Genomic DNA, 13,047 nt, shown 5'->3' with positions numbered 1-13,047 from the left:
TGCAGGCACTATAAGCCTTTAACCAGAAATTCCCAGCTCAGGAGGGCAGAGTCCAGCCTCTCCTCCCACAAGAGTGCAGACCACGAACCTTCTTAATGTAAAATAACTGGCCTGAAGCCCAAGTGCTTAAACCAGAACTAATACACTTTTAGAATAACAGACACTGAGCCCTCAATCAGCAGTTCCCAACTTAGAAGGATGTAAGCTACCTGTCCTGCCACCACAGTGCAGGCCACAAACCTTCCTAATGTAAAACAACTGGTCTGAAGCCCAAGTGCTTAATCCAAAAGACTTAGAATGATAGCTACACTTTAATCAAGTTACTGCCAAGCAGTAATAAATACAATTGAATACTTTAAAGAATGCCTGGATTAGTGCTCAAGTTATACAAACAAAGCTAGATTCAGCAGGCCTGGATCTAGTCTATGCTACAGCAAACAAGGTGTACCAATTTCAGTAAGAAGCAGTTCAAATATGCAGGCACTATAAGCCTTTAACCAGAAATTCCCAGCTCAGAAGGGCAGAGTCCAGCCTCTCCTCCCACAAGAGTGCAGACCACGAACCCTTTTAATGTAAAATAACTGGCCTGAAGCCCAAGTGCTTAAACCAGAATTAATACACTTTTAGAATAACAGACACTGAGCCCTCAATCAGCAGTTCCCAACTTAGAAGGATGTAAGCTACCTGTTCTGCCACTACAGTGCAGACCACAAACCTTCTTAATGTAAAACAACTGGTTTGAAGCCCAAGTGCTTAAACTAAAAGGCTTAGAATGAGTTACACCAAGCAGTAATAAATACAATTGAGTACTATTAAGATGACGCAAAAGCAAAATAAAGTAGGAAGAAACACAAATACAGTAAAAGCAGATACATTTTTTTTTTTTTTTGAGTGAGCAAATGAGATGGGTCCAGGAGTTACAGGACAGAAACAAGTGCAAATGCAGGCCTTTAAATCAGAAAGTTGAGAGATATGGAAGACTGCCCAAATGGCCAATAACTACAAATTCTGGGCCAGAACCACTCCTTCTGGGCCATGGGTATGCTATATTGGCAAAGTTCAGGATAAACTTGCATTAGAAGTTGAACAACGCTAAAAAGCCTTGACTTGTCTTTTGGTAGTGGATATATGACAATTACATATGACTTCTGTCTTTTCTGCTTGGGTCTTTGCCTTCCATACTTCTATCACAAAGCCTAAATATCACACTTTGACCAACTTAGCTGGGTTAGCTGCTAATCTTGCTTGATTTAAAGAAATGAGAATGTCTTGTACCTTAGGGAAGTGACCTTCCCAGGCTTTAGAGAAAATAATTATGTCACCAATGTAAGCTGTTACATACCTGGTAGGGGGAAATAAGAATCTGGTCCATAAGCCATTAAAGTCTGAAATATTTCTGAAGCCCCATAATGGTCAAAAGAGCATGCCCCCCTAGTGAAAAAAAAACAGTGAGAGTAGACAGCAATTTTTTCTACATGGCTTCTGATGTTAATAATATTTTTAAGATAACTCTTGGCCATGGCCAACGTGGGCACAAACCTAGCTATATCTAATTTTTCCACCACTTTGTTTACACTTAGCATGTGATAGGAATCATTTTGGAGATGCTATTCAGTGCACTAAAGTCATTACAAATCTTTTAGTGCCATCAGGTTTGGGCAGTAGTACACCAGATATATTCTATTAACTTTGATATTCCTTTATGTCCCCAAGCTAAAGCATTGTCTCTATCATTTTTTGACTGCTTGTTATTGGGACTGTGGTAGCTGATAGATTTTCAGATTTATTTATTTATTTTGTTAACTTGAAGCACAGCTATATCATGATCACAAGCCAAACAGATAAGGTAACTAACCAGCAATTACAGCCAATTTACAGAATGTGAGCATATCACATCTCTGATTGTGATACAAAAGTCCAAAGTAAAAGCATTCCAGTTTGCTTTACACAAATGCATGCGAGTCTTGCAAAGACACTCTAATGACTAACTTTTATCAGCTCAGTAGGGTCAGTTATTTTTATCCAAGGACATCCCCAAAACTCAGCAATTATAGCTACCCTGTTGACTGCATCCTTCTCTGATGTCGGTGTACAAAAAAATAATTATAATGACCAAAGTCACTTGTTTCTCACAAACAGACAGTAGTCAAAGTATTCCAAAAGAGTCAACAGTGTACCCCACTTTCTGCATGATTTCAAACATTGTATCTATTCCTGGATGGTTCTTTTCTGCTCCCTAGCTTCAGTCTCATTGGCTCAAAGCATTTGGCAATGAGACTGAAGCTTGTCAGGCAGTGCAAGAAATCAACTACACTCTTCTTTTAAAGAGCCCTCAGATTTTTTTTTCATTATTGTTGCATACTGGGACCTCCAGCAAGCACTGGGTCCTAGGCAGCTGCCTAGGTTGCCTTGTGCTAGATCTGGCCCTGACTAGAAGAGAAGACTGTTATGCATATCCTTTTCATCCATGCTCCAGGACATCAAGGCAATTACAAATGGAAATCAATGCAGTATAAAATGTAAATCTAGCTGGCACAGTAATCATGGAAAATATTTACAAAGATTATAGCTCAAATAGGCCAAAAGACAGATAAACAGAACAAAACTAAACGCTATACATAACATAGAAGAAGAGATGTTAACATAAGTAACATGAAATATTATGAAATAAAAAAGCTAAGACTGTGAATATATGCAAACAGCTGAACTAGAAATAAGCTGACTACATAAAATTGTATCTAAGCTTTTGTCTGGATTAGCAAGAAAAGTAGAATTCTAGGGTTAATGAGAATATATCATTTAGCACTTGTCACTGAAGCAGGTACATGTGGATTTCAGATGAAATGTTAGTTGTTTATGAACATGCAGAAGAGTATCAGTTAGTCTTAACTTCTATCAGATAGTGCTCCAGATTAGTGGGGTAAGTTTAGAGAATGAGTTTTCAAACAGGGCAAGTTGATATGGAGGTCTATGTAACAGGATACCACCGTGGTTCATAAGGGAATATTCTGGGAAGTGAAAGAGTAGTTTGTTCTTGAGTGGAGGACAAGACTTATAAAGGAGTCTAAATCTTAAGGTATTATGTAGAAAAGAGGCCCTTTGTTTGATGGGGAGTCAATAAAACTTATGTGGGGTAGTGATCTTCACTCAAATGTGAGAGATGAACAAACCTAAGAATTTGATTTCCAGGTTTTTGGGATACTGCAAATTTTGAGTGGAACTAAATGTGAATATGGGAAGTCATATTCTATTGTGGGAATCAACACATTTAGGGTGATAGTTATTCTTGTTTCTGAAGTGAGGAGATTGGAAAATGTATTTTTCTACTTTAAGTTGTTGAAAAGCCATTTGACATTGTGGCTCATGTGAGGTTGGAAGGAGAGATATGATTGGTGTGAATACATAAGTAGTACTGCTGTGAAACACTGGGGAGCACACCTTTGAAGGTTGTGCATTTTTATTGCCTTGAGAGGTACTGTGGGTGGTTTCTTTGAAGTTGCAAGCAGTGTTATATGTAGTCTTAGATTTCATAACATTGATTTGCAATTTGCTGTCTCAGAGCCAATTCCAAAGGCTTTTAAAGCCCAAATCGACTATGGGTTGCAGTTAAGGGAGTTATTTGTGGGAGCTAACTATGATTATATTATGGTTCAATTTCTGCAAGTCTTTTGGGTCTCTAATACCATGATAGTAATGGACCCCATCCCTAAGTCAATGTATGATTAAAGTTCATAAAATTAGTAGTGTTTCAATCTTTGATGTTAGACGAAGGTGCTCTTTGCAGCACCTGCAATGTGCCCAGAACTGACTCCTGCAATTCATACAGAATTAGATGTATCAATAACATATTAAAAGTACCACTGTAGATTATTTTTTATTTTCCTTAATTTCTATCTTGAATATATTCTATCTGGAAATTCTGGACTTCTTGCATAATAGTAACAATACATAATTTCTTCCTTATCCTCAATAGTCCATGCTGTCATCTTTATGTTTTTTTTTCGGCCTCTCAGTTTTTGTGATTTTTGTGGACTACTAATTTATTCTACAATGAGGGGGGGCATCCTCCCCTCCCCCGAACCTGGCCTAACCCCATTTGCAAGGAATGTTTTCGTGTATTGAAGATGCTATACTGTCATTTTTTCCATTTCTTGCACCAGTGTAGATACCAGGATTGGGCACTTTTTTATCCTGGGACTTGTGCACCCAACTGTCTTTTTTATTTTTTTAATCTTTTCTGTCCATGATATATGCTATATAAAATACAATCTAAATATCAGTGTCATCTCAATAAGATTTTGTAAAAACAGGATCCTCCTCATGAAGGTACTCACCAAGACTTGAGGATAAATTCAGGTCCAGTACTACTCTACTCCTTTGCTTGCTGATTTTATCATCTCTCCATTTGGACCCTTGTATAGAGCAGGAGATGCCAAGAGAAGAGGACAGGTCCAAGAACTGAGCCTGGGGTACACCTTTTGAAAGGGTTCCAGAAGTAGATGTATTTGGGTCTGAAGATACAATACAAGTTCTTTTATGTAGATAGCTTTTAAACAATTACAGACTTCTGAAAAAACTGAGTATGATAGTATTTTTAAGAATAGCTCAGTGGTTGTCATTATTAAAGGCCTTAGTTACATCAAGAAGGATAGCTCTAGTATACAGAGCTAGCTGCAGTAGCAGGTAGAGGATGACAGTTATGGTGCTGTAATTGTTTTTAAAACCATGCTGCTTTTTGGAAGAATATCATATTTTTGAATATATTCAGGAATTTGTTGTTACAATACTTTTACGAGTACCTTTGCTAAAGGGCATCTGTTAGAAATTAGCATGTAATTGTTAGTCGATAAAGGGTGTAATACTTTTGGGGAGTAGTAGAATTAAGGATTGTTTGTAACTGTGTGGAACTCTAGATATGCCTGGAGAAAGATTAAAATGGATGCTGAAGTCTTAAAAATAATATTGGTACCATATTATAAAAAGCTTGGGTGTAAAGAATGAAAAAAGGGTTAAAGTAGTACTTGTCTTGTGAAAAAAAACAAAACAATGTTTCATGAACTAGAACAATCCATGAAGAAAAAATGCATTTAGTCAAAAATAAAAAAAAATCCACAGCATCCACATAAAATTAATAGAATTAGTGTCTTCATCTCAAAAACTTTGTTAGATTATGGAGAAAACAATGAATGATTCATATATAGTCTATTTTAACATTGGAATAACAAATCACATCAGTCCATTAATTTAATGTATCCCCTTCACTTTAAATACACTTTAAAATTATCCATGTCATTAAAACCTAATGGGGTACAAGCAGCTAGCTTTCCTTGCCCCCGATATTCTTTCCATTCCAGCAGTTTATCCACCATGTCTTTACCAAAGGGAGAACTTAGTTTTCTAAAACACAGAATTTAAAAGTAGCGTTCATGCATTCACCAGTTTGTTTAAATGATGCATTAGTAATAATTGACCTAATTGAATATAAATGCTCATAAACATATTTGTACTAACACATAAAAACCTTGACTCGAACTGGAAGCACAAATCACATTTTCAAAGTTACACGTAAAATCTACTGGAGTCTTACATAAACAATTACCCATATAAACAGCAGAAAAAAACTGATAAAGAACTGCAGGAACTGCAACTATTTCAAGCTAACATTTTATCATTAGAAGGTTCCAAAATACATATTTTTTTAAACAAATCATTCAGATTTGTCCCATTTTTCAAAATAAATGAAGGTTTATCTCCAACTACCTGAATGACAGTGGGGAATCCTTTTAATATTAAGCACAAATTATTTATAGTTCTTTTGATATTGCTTGCATCCAAAGAATTCATTTACTTTGTGACCTAACTTTTATCATTACATTTATGCATCATATTACCTGTAGTATATAAACTAGTTTGCAATATAAAAGGTTTGTGTTTGTCCTTTCTAGTATCTAAGATCCCAAGTTGTCAATTATTTGTTCAAGGCAGCCTCTGCACAAACATTTTGGGCTTACAAAATCTAACTCAAGATAAAAATGTCAAAATGACAAATGCTGACAACAGAAACTTACACCTGTTAAAGGCCTTTCAAGAATCTGCCACCAATAAATCAGCAATCAGAAACCATCTTCCCTATCCATCTATCCAGACTGCAACCTACCATCCTGAATATGAAATGAATTGCCAAATAACTTGGTCCTAGTAGGAACAACATTGATCAAAAGATTATTTTTGGTATTCAACGAATGTCCACTTTTATTAATACCAACTCCTGCTACAAATGAAGCATTATAGATACATTTATGTGCCATTATCAGAATCTCCCCTAATAAACCTATACCATAGGTAAACCAACAAAACTTCAAGTATCTGGCATAATCTAAACCTTTCATACCTTTAACATGTCTTGTAAAAATGTTTTGAATTATCTCCCTAATCTCCTAATATGAAAGTTACTGTAAAGACAGACTACAGTCCCATAGTGTGTAATAGGCCAATGGTTTTATAAATTGGCAATAACACCTTAGCACCCCTGCTTGATATTGTTCTTAATATGTTACCCAATTCATAATAACAATGTCTTATAATACCCAAATATTTGGCTCTACAGTTAAACTTAAAATCAGTATTAATGCCAAGATCCTTAATAACATTGACATCCTTCATATTTATCCTCTTCATGGTATTAAGATACCAAAACTTATACATGCTAAATTGCATGACTTTTGCTTTAAATTCCATAACATTCTCCTTAGCCCAAATATCAAGCCTATTCAAAAAGCTTAAATATGATGCTGGTAATTAATTGATGTAACATCCAAACCAATTTTCGAATTTTTTGCATTTTTTACAAATGCATATACTTTCTGCCAATAGAAGACATGACATAAAAATGCTAAATAATACAGGTCTGAGTACTGACCCCTGAGGAACATGACAATAATTCTCAATCTACTCTGAGATGAATTATCATGTTTTTATAAATACCTTTTTTCAAATCAATACCATTTTATCGCAAAACTGTTCATCTTATATTTTAACAGTAATGCCAAAATCGTTGCATGTTGGCCAGTATCAAAGACCTTACTTAAATACAAAAAAAAAATGTAAACTGTCAGTCCCACCTTTGCCAAACATAAAAAGATAATAAATTGGTTACACAGACCTGACCCTTAACAAAACCATTTTGAAACATATCCAAAGAATATTTCAGATGATTAAAATTATTTGCATTTAAAATTCTCTAAAAGTATTTCCCCGAGAGACAGGTTAGATTAATGGGCTTAAAATTTCCATTGTCTGATGAATCACCCTCTTATGGAATGGTAATCACTAAATTTTCCTTCCAAACAGCAGGAGTATAGGTATTTTTACAACCACCACCAGTACTGTTAGCCAACAGGGTGCTGGTGGAAATTGGGCTCCTGTTGGCCGAAGGAGGAGAGGAGGTGGAAGGCATGGCTGAAGGCAGGAAGGGAGGAGAAGGGCTAGGACTGTGGTAGTGAGGGTTGGAACTTTGAATGTTGGCAGTATGACTGGTATTGGGAGAGAGCTAGCCAATATGATGGACAGAAGGAAGGTTGGTATATTGTGTGTGCAAGAGACCAGATGGAAAGGGAGTAAGGCTAGGTGTATCGGAGGTGGGTTCAAATTGTTTTATCATGGTGTGGATGGGAGGAGAAATGGCATAGGAGTTATCCTGAAGGAACAGTATGCTAAGAGAGTTTTGAAGGTGAAAAAGAGTGTTAGATAGAGTGATGTTTATGGTTTATGAAGCTGGAAATTGATGGTGTAATGATGAATGTTGTTAGTGCATATGCTCCACAAGTTGGGTGTGCAATGGATGAGAAAGAAACATTTTGGAGTGAGTTGGATGAAGTTGTGATGACTGCACCCAAGAGTGAGAGAGTGCGATTGGAGCAGATTTCAATGGGCATGTTGGTGAAGGGAACAGAGGGGATGAGGAAGTGTTGGGTAGGTATGGTGTTAACGAAATGCAGAAAGTAAGATGGTAGTGGATTTTGTGAAAAGGATGGACATGGCTGTGGTGAATACGTATTTTAACAAGAGGGAGGAGCATAGGGTGACATAGAAGAGTGGAGGAAGATGCACACAGGTGGATTATATCTTATGTAGGAGGGCCAGTTTGAAGGAGATTGGAAACTATAAAGTGGTGACCGGGGAAAGTGTAGTTAGGCAGCATAGGATGGTGGTTTGTAAGATGATGTTGGTGTTCAAGAAGAGGAGGAGGAGTGTGAGGGCAGCACCAAGGATCAAATGGTGGAAAATGAAAAAGGGCAATTGTGAGGAGGAGTTCAGGGAAGAGTTAAGACAGGCACTGGGTGGCAGTGAAGAGCTACCAAATAGCTGGGTAACTACAGCAGAGCTAGTAAGGGAGACAGCTAGAAAGGTGCTTGGTATGACATCTGGACAGAGGAAGGACAACAAGGAGACATGGTGGTGGAGTAAGGAAGTACAGGAGAGTATACATAAAAGAGGTTGGTAAAGAAGAAGTGGGATTGTCAGAGATTTGAAGAAAGTAGACAGGAGTATAAGGAGATGAGGTGCATGGCAAAGAGAGAGGTGGCAAAGGCTAAGGATAAGGCGTATGAAGAGTTGTATGAAAGGTTGGACACTAAGGAGGGAGAAAAGGACCTGTACCAATTGGCTAGACAGAGGGACCGAGCTAGAAAAGATGTGCAGCAGGTAAAGGTGATAAAGGATAATGAGGGAAGCATACTTACAAGCAAGGAGAGTGTGTTGAGCAGATGGAAACAGTATTTTGAGGGGTTGATGAATGAAGAGAATGAGAGGGAGAGAAGATTGGATGATGTGGGGATAGTGAATCATGAAGTGCAATGGATTAGCAAGGAGGAAGTAAGGATAGTTATGAGGAGGATGAAGAATGGAAAGGCTGTTGGTCCAGATGACAAACCTGTGGAAACATGGAGGTGTTTAGGTGAAATGGCAGTGGAGTTTTTAACCAGATTGTTTAATGAAATTTTGGAAAGTGAGAGGATGCCTGAGGAATGGAGAAAAAGTGTTTTGGTACCAATTTTTAAGAATAAGGGTGATGTGCAGAGCCGTAGTAACTACAGAGGGATTAAATTGATCAGTCACAGCATGAAGTTATGGGAAAGAGTAGTGGAAGCTAGGTTAAGAAGGGACGTGATGATTAGTGATCAGCAGTATGGCTTCATGCCGGGAAAGAGCACTACAGATGCGATGTTTGCTCTGAGAGTTTTGATGGAGAAGTACAGAGAAGGTCAGAAGGAGTTGCATTGTGTTTTTGTACACTTAGAGAAAGCATATGACAGGGTGCCTAGAGAGGAGTTGTGGTATTGTATGAGGAAGTCGGGAGTGTCAGAGAAGTATGTAAGAGTGGTACAGGATATGTATGAGGGTAGCGTGACAGTGGTGAGGTCTGTGGTGGGAGTGGCGGATGCATTTAAGGTGGAGGTGGGATTACATCAAGGATCAGCTCTGAGCCCTTTCTTATTTGCAATGGTGATGGACAGGTTGACAGACGAGATCAGGCAGGATTCCTCATGGATTATGATGTTTGCAGATGACATTGTGATCTGTAGTGAGAGTAGGGAACAGGTGGAGAAGACCCTGGAGAGATGGAAATATGCTCTAGAGAGAAGAGGAATGAAGGTCAGCAGGACTAAGACAGAATATATGTGTGTGAATGAGAGGGAAGATAGAGGAATGGTGAGGATGCAGGGAGTAGAGATGGTGAAGGTGGATGAGTTTAAATGCTTGGGATCAATAGTTCAGAGTAATGGTGAGTGTGGAAGAGAGGTGAAGAAGAGAGTACAGGCAGGATGGAGTGGGTGGAGAGGAGTGTCAGGAGTGATTTGTGACAGAAGAGTACCAGTAAAAGTGAAAGGGAAGGTCTACAAGAGGGCAGTGAGACCAGCTATGTTACATGGGTTGGAGACAGTGGCATTGACAAAAAGGCAGGAGTTAGAGCTGGATGTGGCAGAGTTAAAGATGTTAAGATTTGCACTGGGTGTGATGAGGGTGGACAGGATTAGGAATAAGTATATTAGAGGGTCAGCCTAGGTTGGAAGGTTTGGAGACAAAGCCAGAGAGGCAAGATTATGTTGGTTTGGACTGAGGAGGGATGCTGAGTATATTGGGAAAAAGATGCTAAGGATGAAGCTACCAGGTAACAGGAAAAGAGGAAGGCCTAAGATAAGGTTTATGGATGTGGTGAGAGAGGACATGCAGGTGGTTGGTGTGACAGAGCAAGATGCAGAGGGCAGGAAGAAATGGAAACAGATGATCCGCTGTGGTGACCCCAAATGGGAACAGCCGAACGATGATGATGATGATGATGATGATGATGATGTGAATTTTGAAATAAATAAAATAAGCATTTGGTGATATTTTCATTATACTACCCAGGGAAAATAGCCATTAATTCCATTGGGGCCAGCTGCTGAATTCAATTTAATCATTTTACAAGCCTTCTTAACTTGATAAAGTGACAAAATTGGACACTTTTCTTTGAACAATTTGTCACCAAAAATAAATTTGTCCCCAAGTCTGGAAACATTCATTTTTCCCAAGAAAATGTTATTCATTTCTTTAGGATTACTAATCTGAACTCATTTAGCTACTAGAGTTGTTATAGACAGTCATTCTCTCTCATAAGACTTTAAATGCCTTTTTATTAATAGAAATATGACATTCCAAACTCAGTTCACATTTGCACTTACATTGACTCATTACTTTCCTAAAATATATATTCGGCCTACCATGCCCTATCATTGTTTTCTTGGCTTGGGAAATTTTTTATAGTTCTTCCAAAAATAGATTTGACTTATATAGCTTATCAATATCTTTATTCTGCTATTAAGCAATACACCTATTTTGCTTGCTCCACACTGTGGTCACATAATCATCTATTAAAATTTAAAAAAAAAATCATAAAATTTGAACCATGATGACATAATATTCTCTTGACAAAATGATTTCTCCTAATACCAAGGTTTTATCATCCCATTTATATAGTCATATTTTGCCCTATAAAAGACTTTTCTCCATACTTTACCTTCTTTTGATAAAGTATACAAGTAACTTCTGAAAGGTCAAGATATACTCATGATCAGACCCCCAAAATTCACACTTAACCAAACAACCACGATTATCTTGTGAATTCTTAACACATACCACATCTAAAATACTTCCATTACAAGCAGGTTCCTCTTATCTATTGTGTATAACCATGTTCCATACTAATATTAACCAAAGTACTCAGCATTTCTAGTATATGACTGATACACCCATTTTACATTAGAACAATTAAGATCACCTGCAATAATGTCAGTACTTTCCAAAAAATAAGTAGATAAACTTTTAGCAAAACCAGCCAAGTTATTACAAGTCTGCACTGGAGGTCAATAAAGCAAATGTACATTAACATTCAATCTAGAACTAGTGATATTCATTGCAAGAATCTCATAAAAATTGCATCTGTGTATAAGAAAGGCATTTAGTTCAAGATTCATGGAAATTGACACCCTACCCCTCTCTTTCTTTTCCTAAAATTCTGAAATTCTTTATAACCCAGAAACTTAAACAACCACTCTTATTAGTAAACAAAGTCTAAGTAACAAATATAACATCTAACTTATCAGCTTTAGCTCTGGCTTCCAAAAAGGGCCATTTTATTCTTTAGGCTTCTAGCATTATAGGAAAAAAAAATATACACACATATATATATATATATATATATATATATATATATATATATATATATATATATATATATATATATATATATATGGATCTACTACTTATAGTCGAATGCTAACTTCACCGAATGTTAATTAACCGAACACAAACCAGTGAAAGCAGATAACATCAAAAACACATTACATCGACTCTCAAAGCACTGAAATTATTACATAATATGTAAATGTGCATCCCGTCTTTATTTGTCAATTCAAATTTAAACTCCAAACAACGCAAATTATGAAGTACTAACGTACAGAAACAATATGGCGGATTTGTGTAGGTTAGCACCTGGAGTACTGGGTCAAGTGTATAGGACTGAAACATCTCAGCGAGGAGGTGAAATACTGGTACTGGATGGGTACATACACCAGTTAGAAAAAAAAAAACTAAGACTCGGAAATATTGGAACTGCAAATACAAGTTAACAGGTAAATGCAAAGGTAAAGCTATTACCATTCCGGTAACTACTGATGATGAGCTTGTCAAATGTATTGAGCATTGCCATGTAGGTGAACCACAAGAGGTGGAGAAGTATCGTATTCGAAATGAATTGAGGAAGAGGGCAGCCTTATCTAGAGATACAGCATGTGTAATCGTGGACAATGCTGTAGGGTCCGCATCATTAGATTATGCACTGTACTTACCAAACAGGCATAGTATGTTACAGAGTGTTAGGCGTGTTAGTTCCAAACGTAGACCTGCTGCACACTGTGAAACGTTAGATTTATTTAACATAGATATCACACAGTTTCCACTTAAGAATGGGACATTTCTAAAATGGAGCTGTGAAGAAGGGACCAATTGCATTAAAGTATTAGTTCTAACAACAGATAAAAATTTGCATGATTTAAGTTTTAATAAAATCTGGTTAATGGATGGAACATACTTTAAGAGAAGGTCAGAATGCTGTCAGTTGTATACAGTGCATAGTGTTGTACAATATGGAGCGTATAGCAGAAGTCTACCGTTGTTGTATTGCTTCATGAATAAAAAGTCATACCATGCATATAACTTAATGTGGAGATGTATTTTTGATTTACTTAATGAACAAAAGTTAAATTTGCAGATGTCTTACATTCTATGTGATTATGAACCTGCTGCCATTCAAAGCATAAACCGTAATGTCAATGTAGTCTGCCGAGGGTGTTTCTTCCATTTCGGAAGAAATATTTGGAGAAAGATTCAGGGTTTAGGGCTTACTTCATTGTATAACTCCAACATCCACTTTCAACAACGTGTAAAAGAGTTGACAGCCTTAGCGTTCCTTCCAGACGAAGTTATGGAAACATTCAACATTTTGAA

The sequence above is a fragment of the Protopterus annectens genome, chromosome 5.part0 (genome assembly GCF_019279795.1).
Source record: "Protopterus annectens isolate FY-2018-M chromosome 5.part0, PAN1.0, whole genome shotgun sequence".
NCBI classification, from domain to species: domain Eukaryota; kingdom Metazoa; phylum Chordata; order Ceratodontiformes; family Protopteridae; genus Protopterus; species Protopterus annectens.
This window is presented reverse-complemented; position numbering follows the sequence as displayed.